The following is a 12,664-nucleotide window of genomic DNA, read 5'->3' as shown; positions in this document are numbered from 1 at the left end:
AAAGGGCGGGCGGGAGATTCCATTCAGCAGTGGATCCTCTGGCCTCGGCCTCTGCAATATCCATCCCCCGTCCCAACCCACCATCAATGCAGAGATTCTGCCCATAACCTCCTGGAATCCAGACCAACACCACTTCCATCGCCTGGCTGGTCTCCAGGGCTGTTGTCTAGCTCCTAGGGGTTTTAAACTCCAGTCCCAAATGCAGAAGTTCCATGGGGTTTCTTTTCCCAGCTTCCGAAAGGCATCCAAATCCCTGTCTGAAAAGTGAAATGAAAAATTGGATGGCGCGTGTTTCTGTCATGGAACCAGGTGACCTCAGCGCCTGGAAATATATGGTATCCGTGCTGTTTGCATGACAGGTCTCTGCATGTTATAACCCTGGCAACAATCAGTGCCATGGAAGCGAGCTAGCCTCTCTTTCGTTCCTCTCAACAGCTCTTGCTCCTTTCCCTGATTAAGAAAAAGAGCTATTTATGGGAATAAACAAGGTGACCTCTATGTGGCTGATTCAGAGTCATAGTAGGCTCATACCCCCTCAGAAAAGAACAAAACTCTTAAACCTCCATCATGTGCATTTGTAACTTACATTTAAAATGGAAGAAAATTGTTTAAACAAAAGAGGTGCTAAAATAAAACAATTAACTGGAATTCAAAGATTTCTGCATTCCCAATTACTTCACCTGCACAGTCTGGGGGAAATAGCCAGCATTTCCAGAGGAAGCACTTTTTGTAGCTTTTAAACTCTAAAAAAATATTTTTAATCAACTTTTCCCCCCCCCCTTCTAAAAATCAGTGCCCAATGACCTGCAGGCAGGAGACAGCGGAGGATAGTGTTGCTGGCTGCAGAGTGAATGTTATGATCTAACTGTCTCTCTGTGATATGGACGTCACTGAATCTCTAGTCTTTCTGGAGTAACGTGCACAAAAATGTGCTCCATTGAGGATGGGGAGGCAGGTAAAAAAGGGTGACCTGTGCCCTTAAAGAAAAGCGGTGAGAGTGGAAGGATGATGCAGGAAGAGGAACAAGAAGGGAAGGTGCAGTGTGATAAACTCAGGAGCTGTAGATGCTGATAAAGGACTGTGGCAGTAAGAAGTTGCATTGTGCTCAATTACTGTGACTGGTTGAACAGAATTAAACTATGGTTACACATGAAAGGAACTTGGTTCGGATCAGTTTAATGTGACTGGGCATTAGTAAAGTTATATAGTGATTGACTGAGCCAAAGTTATAAAGAGAAAAGACGTGTGTACATTCTCTCTGTGTCTGTCTCTCTCTCTCTGTGTGTGTCTTTCTATCTTCCACAGTTCCAAACCAGTGAAATAATACAATGTGACTGTCCTCTGAACTGGTTCCTGGAAAATGCAGAAGAGGTTCAGGGATGCTGGCTCTGTGCCAAATTCTGCAATCTAACATGCATGGTGAAATTCCATTGACCTCAGAGAAATTGCAGAGGTGTAACCAAGACCAAATTTTTTCCAGTGCCTCTGTATAATAATTGTGTCATTTTATGCAATAACAAAATGAATGAAGCTGTTTACATTACAATTTTTCCCACCTAGCATTCCTAATTATTCTAGTGCTCTATGGGATTCTGTGCTCCACCATCCCCAGATTCTCACCTTGGGATCTAAATTTCGCATAAGTTGCAGTGTTTGTTTCCAGAACAGCAGCGATCCTGTGAAACCGACTCTACTAGGGGGTGTTTCAATAGGGGCTTTATGTGTGGGAAGATCAAAATTGCTCCAAAAATATGCCAAGTCTGTACAATGAAGGGGACTAAATTCTGCCCTTCTGTGCCAGTAGCTCCACTTTGATTTCATGAGCGCAGCATGGGAATCCAAGCACAAATTCGAAATGGCAGAATATACCTTCTAGCTGATCACAGGATACATGCCACATACAATGATACAAGCTCCTCTTTTCCCACAATTGGTGGTCACTTATGGTTATTATTGCTTGAATAATTCATTGCTATATTTTTATGACTTCTTTTCATCAGATCCTCATTTACATTTTTTTCTCATTACCTGACCAGCTCTGCGTACATTTTTGTTTAGGAGACAAATGGGGGAAAACTCACAGGAAGAGCCACCTTCTTCTAACACTGAGCAAGGAACTTTACTAGAATGCGGAAAACAATAGTAGGCCTAAAATGTGTCTCACTGATTCACTGCGGATCTCCTTCCTAGAATATTCTCTAGATCATTTCAGCTTGGCATCTATATTTAAAAAGTAAAAGTAATCTTCACATTCCTTCCCTTGTTAAGATACTGGTTGAAAGAAAACAAAATGTTTGTGCAGTTTAAAGTCAAAATTTGGCCTGAGATGCATAAGCTAAAGATGATAAAATATTTTAAGGCAAATTTTAAAAGGTGCATATATATTCTCTTCTTTTGATTAACAATAATTTATTTCCTCTCAATTTTCAAAAGTGGCTGGCTACCTTAACAGAACATGTAAATCCTTCCTGTGCAGGTAGATGTGCAAACCCCTCTTTATCATTATCATTATTATTATTATTTTACCAGTCATTGCATCTGATTGCACCTAGCACATTGTAGGTGCAATAAGATTATAAAAGCAGCATGGTCTCTGCGCTAAAGACCTTGCAATGAGTGTGATTTTGGGGGGGTTTTGAGCATCCAAAAGTGGGTTCTTGATGTTTCATTAGAGCATCCACTTCTGGAAACTGGTCGCTAAGGGCCCATTCCAAAGCTTACTGAAGTCGATGGGAGGTTTTTTTCCATTAATTGCGGGGCTTTGGATCCGTGCTTAAGTGTCACACCACTCAGGATATTTTTATTTCCCTCTTTTAATGATTCTCTCTCTCTCTCTCTTTATTCCCTTCATTTCAAAATCAAAGCTACTGTGTTCTCATGTAACTCTGCTCTCCATGCTGGGCAGGCTTGATCTCCTATGGGTATTTCTTAGGCCCAGAGAAATGTCCAGATGTCTCCGCAAGCTCATAACTGCCTTGCATGACCTGCAGGGTGTTAGTTGCTTACATAATTTATTTTAGTTATTTTATTCCTTGGGATTTATATCCAGAAGCACCTCCCATAAGCTGTCTAACCCCACACAGCCGGCTGCCTGTTCCAACTGGCCACAAATATATCACCTTACTTGGGTTGGGGCATTTTTATATCTTTAAAAGTTAATCCAGCTCTGAGCTGGATTAAGGATGGAACATCCCCTTAACCAAAGGCACATAAGGTCAGGGCAGACAGCCATGTGGATGTTCCAGGCTAAGAACCGGAGCCATCAAATTTTGCCCTAGATAAGGCCTGGTACATTTTGTTTTGAGGGTCTTTTAAATCTTGAATGTAGGTGTTCCCAGGAGAGGGAAGGCGGATGAGAATTAGACTAGCCCCAAGTAGAAAAAGCTGCCTGGGAACTAGGTGGAGACAGGTTATCAGGGAAGCAGAGACTATCTGGAAAGGAGCAGGAATAGTCTTTCAGTGGGGGGAGTTGGAGGGCAAGGTGAATTCATTGCAAAGAATTAATAGACAGGCAATCTGAAACAAGATGCCAGTGACAGCGCGATGCACTCAAGCTGTGTTCTTGTGGTTCGTGTCGTCACCACAGTACTTTGATGCGTTTCCCTTATATCTCACAGCTGTCTATCACTTATTCCACAGTGTTATATAATACACTGGTAAGATCACTGACTGTACACCCTCCGAGCAACAAAATGCTTTTCACTGTTACCCCTTGAATAAATAAAACGCAACGATCTGATGATTCCACTTTCTATGGCTTTCGATTAGGATCTATTTAAAGGAGGAGTTCTTGGCGTGATCTCTCACTTAGCACAGTGTCAATCAGGAGGAATCTGACTGGATTCAATAGAGTTACATGGAGGCAAAACCAGCATAAAAGCAGAATTGGGCCCTTTGCCTTTAATTGTCAACCCTCCAGCCGTCGCATGCTGGAAAGACGAGTGTTCTTGGAACAGGACTGTCCCTTACCAGGGACTCCTATTTTGATTTGATCCAGAACATCTGTCCACTTCATTTAACCTACAAAGGCCCAATCCTCCAGTGCTAAAGTCAGTGGGGAATTTTAGGTGGATAAAGTCTGTACTCTGGGGCTCCTCCTTTTCTATCCGGTCATTTTTCCGTTGCATTTTACCTCTCAATGCACTCAAAATAAATGCTCTTAGCAGGTTTCTTTGTCCTCGATATTTTCATTCCTTAACTGTTTTATGGTTTGTTTTTATCTAATAGGTTTTGGTTTGCTGCCCTGACTGGTAGGGTAAAGGGGAATTAGTCACCTGGGCCCAGATCCTCTGAAAACAATGGAAGATAGGAGCATAAATATCATTTAGGCTCTGGGTCCTAGCCCCTTTGTTTGCCCTTTGCAGATCCTGGATCTGGATCAGAGCATAGTCATTCTTCTCTCAACACTCCCCACTGTCAGCAAGGGGGCGGGGAGGGAATGGGAATTGGCAGGGAATCATAGGAACTTTTGGTTCTGCCTCCTCCTCCATTCTCTGATCAGCCTATATGGCCAAGCCTGAGTGGGAAAGATAAGCTTCCTCCTTTCAAGTGCTACCATAACTTACCCACGCTGGAAGAAGAAGGGACCCGGGGAGGGACTGTGATTTTTCTAGGAATCTCAATTCCTTTCTGCTGCTCCTGGAGTGGAACAGAAGTTACACACTGACACTTAGTGAGGTTTGAGGCTAAAGGTTCAGTCAGTCCCCATGGTGATAGGAGCTTAAGGGAACATCTACATGGAGGTGTGATTTGGAGCTTGGGTGGGCATACCGTGCTAGCTTTAATTTGGCTAATGTGGCTCAGACTTGCAGTGCAGACCATGGCAGCATGGGCTAGCAACGTGGGCATGTTCCCAAGGTCCCGGGCGGGTTGGTTCAGGCTGCACCGAAGCCCATACCGCTGTGTCTTCATGGCTGTTTTTCCCTGAGCGAGTGAGTGTATGTGTGTGTGAGAGAGAGAGATACGGACAGTCAATATTCTTATTTAAATAAATATAAATGATTAAAAAATAGAATACTAAAATGATTGTGCTAGACAGCTGGTCACTAGCAAAGCTCATGGTGAGATCTAACCAGGCCAAATGTTCCTTGGGTATCTTATAAACCATGTTAAAAGATACATTGATCATAACTTCTTAACAGATGGGGCTATAACAGGTAGAGAGCATCTCCATGTAGTGTGGTGGATACACTCTTAAACTAATGAACGTGCCTGTTTGAGTCTGATTAAACTGAGAGGAACTGGCAGAGAAAGTTGTTTATATCATGCTCATCACTGGGAGACCTGGTGCTACAATCTACCTCGTGTTAAAATCACTCACCTACTCTCCTCATGTATGGAGAAAGGACAGCAGTGAAGAGCGTTTTCTCCTGTTAAAAGTTCACTGTATTAAGTCATATGTTTAAAATGTGATTTTTTAAGGCGTTAGAGTGCCATATAGATCTTCAGCCAGGCCAAATGCTTCCTTGGTATGTTAACAAACCATGTCAAATAGTACTGTTTTAATGTGGAGGGGTCCTTTTTAGATTGTTAGATTTCATACATATTATGGCCATGACTTCATTTAGCGTTAAGTTTGAGGCATGCATTTGAAAGAGTTATATGTACACATTCAAATACATACAAATGTACACATACATGAGTACGTGTAAGAGAAAATGTGCAAGCGCACACGAGAGGGGATTAACAGCAAACCTATTCAAATAGGAAGATGGAATGGCACATTGTGACTAAACCTGGGAATGAGAGTGATCCACAAGGACGGTGTTTTAACAGTGCAAAATATACTTAAAATAACCCAAAGCGGAACTATTTTTACAGTGGCATGCTAGAGTCAATGACACCCTCTCCCCCCCCCAAATCTAATAACATTTGAGTGACCCTTCCATATTAAAATAGCATTACCGTACTCCAGGGTGTGTTTTAGTGGACTATAAATACATTTCTCAGGTGGCGAAAGGCAGTCGGCCTTCACCCCATGCCTCCCAGCACACCCGAGGCCCCTGCTAATGGCCCTGTAAATCATTGCCCTGTCATGTTTTTAATCCCGTATTGAACAGCAGGGTTATCTGTGATGTAAAACCTACCAGCACATATCTGTGCCTGAGGACTGATGCTGGTACCGCTATTTTGTATGAAAAATTCCACTGTCTTTCTCCTAGCAGAGGAACACAGGCTGCGTTCTTGTCACAAAATTTAAACAGCTCCTTGTTCCATCTCAGGTTTGGTTCTCATTTCCTTCATTTCGAGGTTAGACTGCTGGTATGCTGATGTGGCGGACTATCATGCTGACCAATCTTGTCTCATTGCTTCCTTGCACTTCCCTGTCTGTCTGTATCCAACTGTTGTCTTATGCTTAGAGCTGGTGTACGCTAGAAAATTAGATCGACCCAGCTATGTCGCTGCAGAAGTGAAAAATCCACACCCCTGAGGGATGTAGTTAAGGTAACCCAAATCCCTGTGTAGACAGCGCTCGGTCGATGGAAGAATTCTTCTGTCGACCTAGGTATTGCCTTTGGGGAGATGGGCTCCTTGTGCCGACAGGAGAACCCTTTCCATCAGCACAGGTAATGTCTACACTGAAGTGCTACAGAAGTGCAGGTGCAGTGATGCAGTTGTGCCACTGTAGCATTTCAAGTATGGACAAGCCCTGAGACTGTAAGCTCTTTGGGGCAGGGACCGTTTTTGTTTTGTGTTTGTACAGAGCCTAGCACAATGGGGACCTGGTCCATCGAGAGGGCTCCTATTTACTATTGTAATGCAAATAATAATTAATAAAGCACCCAAATTATTTAATTAAATAAATGCACCAAGTTTCTTTGCTGTAGTTTTCAACTCTCCAGCATACAGAATCAGCAATACCACTTTTGTAATAAAATGGGACCTATAAAAAGGTAAGACATTTGTTTCTTCTTTCTAAATAAACAATGATCCTTCCTATTAATGATTTGCTTCTTGGCGCACAGGGACACTGTATGACTCTAGTTGAAAAATAACAACAAAAACTTCCCTTGAAGTCTCACTCAGCCTGCCTCTCAAAGAATGACTTGATTTCATAAATACTATCTGCAACAAGTCATAAGCGTCACAGTTTTTCTTTAAACATGAATTCACTGAAAAGGCGATAGGAGTTTTGTTTCAGGCAAGGGTATACGTTACTGGCAAGCAGAAAAATGCACCTGGATCCAAATGTCGCTAACAGTTCCAGAGGGGTGTTTCAAAACTGAAAGCCAGCTCTGAAGTTGGGAAATGGTCCCTATGTCAATACTGGAGTGAATGAGATCAGAGTTGAGCCCAGAATCCCAATGGAGGAGTGGCAGGAGCCGGAAATAATAGTTTCACTAGGCCACTTGAGAATGATTCTGCTGTCCCACGGTCATAGGGAATGCATTTTACGCCACCCACCATTGGAACGCGATGCCACTAGAGCTTAGGATAATTCAAAAAAGGACCAATACAGAGCAGTTTCTGGTTGGACCTCTGTGTGTGGGGGTGCGTGCTTGCACGGTATAGTTGGGGGAAGTTGTCTTTATAAAGAATGGGGTTTTTTTTAAGCGAAAGAGAGTTCAAATAAATTCAGAGTGACTGAACTGAGCCATTTTTTATAGTGATCTTCTGGATCGTCAAGATGTCCTTGTTTATTTTCTTTGATTCTGCTTTGATTTAAAATTCTAGGCTCATTAAATGCCATAAAAAGAAACATTTACATAATTTACAAGATCTTTATATGAACATTTTAATAAAAGAATACACCTTTAAATCAAATCACAAAAGCATATGTCATCTTTGAAGGAGAAACTTATATTCCCAAACACAATAAACATTGTTCTATTACTATGTTAATTTGGAAAGCAGGTCATGGGAAATTAAATTGCTTAAAATAGGTCACCAATTATAACTCTGCATTCTATTAAAATAAGTGCATCTCTGAAATCTTTATTAGTTTATTTTAATTAAAGGCACAAAAATATTCAGCGTTAAATTATTGCCATTTGTATGTTTTACATTGATATGGGCACACATTCCTTTTATTATGCAGTGTAAAATGCTGCCGCTCATATTCATTATGATGCATGTACTGTCCTTAGTTATTTTACCTGTAATGTGAGTCTATGATAAATAATGTTTCATTTTAAACAAAAAAGGAGATCCTAAATAATGATGCAATTTTAAATTGTTCATTTATAACAGGAAGCACAGAAGAAACCTTGTGTCTATTTGAAAAAATACCATTGACCTTGGATATAATTTACAAAAGGCCTGAATTTAATTTTTATCAGCTATCTGGATACAATGCTATATTTCACATTATCACTGGGATAAATACAAATGAGGGGCCATATGCCTCTCAGAGTTCTCATATAACATTCATTAATACTAATGGTAATTATTGCACATGTGTTTACTGAGCAGTGACTATTAGCCACTGGAATCTGATTTAAAGATCATTGTTAGGGTTCATATTAGTATATGCAAAAGTTGTGTGAAGCTTTCCTCTGAAATGCTCACAATCAGTGGGTCAGGAATGTTCGTGATCTTCTGGTAAGTTAGTCAAAGCTGCCTAGGAGATTGAATTGCCCAACTTCCATTGAAATTAGTGTGTTGTGTGTCCAAATCCTTTAGCTTTGGCCGCTTTGAAAACTAACCATGTTGTTTGTGTGCGCATGCACACATACATCTACACACAGCTACTTTATGCTGCACTAGTCAGGTAAAGGGCTATTAAAGTGGGTGCAAATATAATTTACAATTTACTCCCACTTTGAAGGTTCCTTTGCATTGCAAAAGGGGTCTAAGATGACCTTAGTGAAAATGAGAATGAGACCTGTATAATGCAACTTAAATGAACCACCACGAAATGCAAATGCCTAAACTGAGTAATGGTGTGATTCTATTGCTCTCTCTCCATCTGCTCCCTACTATCTGTCATCCCCCACACATGGTGTCAAGTATAAAATTTAGAGTAAGCCCTTTGAGGCACAGGACCATATCTTTCTTTCATGAAGCATCCAATACACCTTTAGGTGCTATAAAGCAATTACTACTACAAATAATTAATAAGTTGATCTTCTGAAAACAGACTAGAGCTCAGGCCACGCTACACTGACATTTCAGGTAAAGCCACAAACCATCCAAAGTCAGGAAAGTCAACATAGCGGTGAAGGACTGGACAGTCCTCTGTATCAGAAAGGGGATCTAAACTGCCTTTTATCTCTATGCCACTAGTTCAAATGCAGCCTACTGGCCAACTTCGGCTTCCAGTTGTACCTGTGCAAGTCCACTGATCTCTGTATATGAGAAGTTTACACTAGATATGGCAGGTAATGAATTGCTTGGATGTTTTCAAGAGCTGAATTTGATCCTACAGCAGAAGTGACGTGGAATCAGGTGTGCTTTTGCCTTCAGTAGGAGCCAGAGCAATCACTTTTTGGATCAGGTTCTAAAAGTTGTTCGGTAGCGCATGTGAAAAGAGTTGGTGCTCTCAGTCCACATCAGAGTAAATGGTGTCCACAGCCCCCAGACTTGCCACGCAAAGCTCCATATTTAGCTCAGATTCTTGCAAATGGCAACTCCGAGGCATGCTGATTTGAACGTTAGCCCTCAGCTGAAGGCACTTTGGATTTACTCAGCATAGCTTCCAAAATAGTCACCCAGTAAGCAACACGTCTTGCCTTTCCTGAGCTCTGAATTGCTTTTATGTTTGGAATTCCATATTTTACTTAAAAGCTGAGTTTCTCAGCCTCCTAATGGTAGCCCTTGTGCCAATAAGAAGTATATTTTCATGTCTCTCTTTTAAACAACCATACAGTATTTCTGACAGTATATAGAGCCTTTCAACCATGGATCCGAAAGAACTTCTTCAAGGAAAAATCATAGTCAAATATCATTATCCCCTTTGACAGAAGGCAAAAGGGGGAACAGAAAAAGGAAGTGACTTACTTAGAGTCACTCAGCAAGTTAATGGCAGAATGGGGAACAGAATGCAAGTCTCCTGGCTTCCTGTCCAGTGCTTGATCCACTAGACTATTCTACCTCTATAATAGAGCTGGAGTCAGCACTTTATCGTTTGCAGAATAGAGCAGCCCATGGAAAATCTAGCTTTTTCTTAGGCGCTCAGTTGATAATGATGTTGCATTTGAGACAAATAATTTTGCCATTGATTTTAAATAAAAGACATGTGTCAAAATGGGCTATTTGCCTCCAGTATTACCCTATTTTTCTAACTGCACTTACCTTAATCAAAAGCAACAATGAAACGCTGACATAAAATCACACGTTAAACAGGTGACTTTGGAAAAGAAAACCAAAAATACTATTCTCAAAATAAAATTCTTCTATAGGAATAATATATTTGTTAGTGACTATATGGCTGTTATATTAGCAAGCACTAAAACAAAAACAAAACTGGAATCTAAAGCAATGAAGGTGACATAATTTATAATTATTGACTAAATTAAATACATTATTTTCTTGATGCTGTTGCCAAATAAAATTTGCTGAAAATACATGAAAATGTATTATTAGTGGTGCAGAGTCGAATGTGGGACCTGTCTGGTTTTAAGATTAAATTAGATAAGTTTATGGAGGGAATGGTTTAATGGTAAAACATATTAGCTGAGGAATACCGAGCAATAGCAGGTAAATAGTATAATGGCTAACAAGGGTCAGGCTGAAGACTCTTGCCTACATGCTCGGGGGTCTTACTGATCGCCATATTTGGGGTCGGGAAGGAATTTTCCTCCAGGGTAGATTGGCTGAGGCCCTGAAGGTTTTTCGCCTTCCTCCGCAGCATGGGGCAGGGATCGCTAGCAGGAGGGTTCTCTGCCAATTGAAGTCACCAAGACACAGGATTTGGGGACTTCATCAGCAGAGTCAAGGGAAGGGTAGGGACGGTTTTGTGGCCTGCAGCATGCAGGGGGTCAGACCAGATGATCATAATGGTCCCTTCTGACCTTAAAGTCTATGAGTCTATGAGTGTAATTCTTAATACATTTCTCTGTCCTGGAAGAATGTTCTTATTGGCATAAATACTTAATTTAATCATTTAACTCTTCCTTATTGTTTACATTTATATATGTGAACTTGCTATTTCTCCTATTTAAGCCAATGAACATTTTGGATTTATTACATAGCTTTGATTCTGGTATCTTCAATATTTATTTGTACAAATAGTCCTTACTCATTACATAAGGATTACTCATGTGAGTAAGTATTTGCAGGATTGGGCCCAAAGAACAAAACTATTCTCTAGAGCCCTGAAACAAGAAAGCATCTCTTTTCAGGCAGGGACAGCTCCAGGGTTTTGGCCGCCCCAAGCAGCCAAACAAACAAACAAACAAAAGCCGCGATCACAGTCTGCGGCGGCAATTCGGCCGGAGGTCCTTCGCTCCGAGCAGGAGTGAGGGACCGACCACTGAATTGCCGCCGAATACCTGGACCTGCCGCCCCTCTCCGAAGTGGCCACCCCAAGCATCTGCTTGGTAAGCTGGTGCCTGGAGCCGGCCCTGTTTTCAGGGAAGCACAATAGAGATGGACTTCAGCGGCTGTGTAAATGCTTTCTCAAATTGGGGTCTAGATCTTACACTAACCGCTTTTTAGGAAAAATTAGTTAGCGTACGTTTAAAGTAAAACATGGTCAGCTACATTTAGTTTAAACCCTTACGTTTATATTCTGTTCCATATTTGTGTGTGGAGGATATTCGTTTTGTTTTCATTTCTGGGGTGGGGTTTTTTTTTTTCCTATTTTTAATCTTGGTGCTTTAAAATGAGAGAGTTCAAATTATACAACTGTGCAAATAGCATTACTAAAATATGCATAAAGATGGGTCCGGAAGAGCTGTGATATTAGCAATTCATTAATATGCAACGAAAAGCTTATTTGCACTTTGTCTGAAAGTAACAGTAACTTCAGTTTTTCTCTCATCTGCCTAAATGATACAGCACACGCCTAAACCATTTCAATGATAGCCCTTAATAGGATAATCATTTAAGGATTTTATATATAGGCTACTGAACTGTCCATTTAGGCACATTTAAGTTAACATACAGTATACAACTAGAATGATCATGTTAAGAAATGTGCTAATTTACTGCATCTAGTTTCCCAGGCAGCATTTACTGGGGTCATTTTTCATGAACTACTATAGTCACTTAAATCATATTATTTCATAATAAACATCAAGAGAGACTGTACATTCATAATCATAAAAAAGGCAACAAAGCTGCCCTGAGTTTTCACTAGTCTTCATCTTGCATGACTCCAGGGGAGATAAGCCTACGTGGAGGAATGCTGTTCCTAGGGTGACCAGATGTCCCGATTTTATAAGGACAGTCCCGATTTTTGGGTCTTTTTCTTATATAGGTTCCTATTACCCCCCCTCACACCCCCTGTCCCGATTTTTCACATTTGCTGTCTGGTCACCCTAGCTGTTCCTATTTTTTATCACCGGAATTTTAAACATGATGACAACTTAGCCCAGTTGTACTTTGGTTTACATCAACACTTGTTAAAGCCATCTTTACAATCTAAGACTTTGCTGGAGGGGTTATCTATAGCATGCCCTTCCCTCCAAACAATGAACTCCAATCTACAGTAGAGAGGGAAACCTTGGTAGATCTTTGCTTGCAACAATCGGGCTTGATAAGGGTTGCAAGCACAGTTCTG

This window comes from Chrysemys picta, chromosome 13 (assembly GCF_011386835.1).
Source record: "Chrysemys picta bellii isolate R12L10 chromosome 13, ASM1138683v2, whole genome shotgun sequence".
NCBI classification, from domain to species: domain Eukaryota; kingdom Metazoa; phylum Chordata; order Testudines; family Emydidae; genus Chrysemys; species Chrysemys picta.
The sequence above is the reverse complement of the archived record's forward strand: the minus strand, read 5'-3'. Positions refer to the sequence as shown.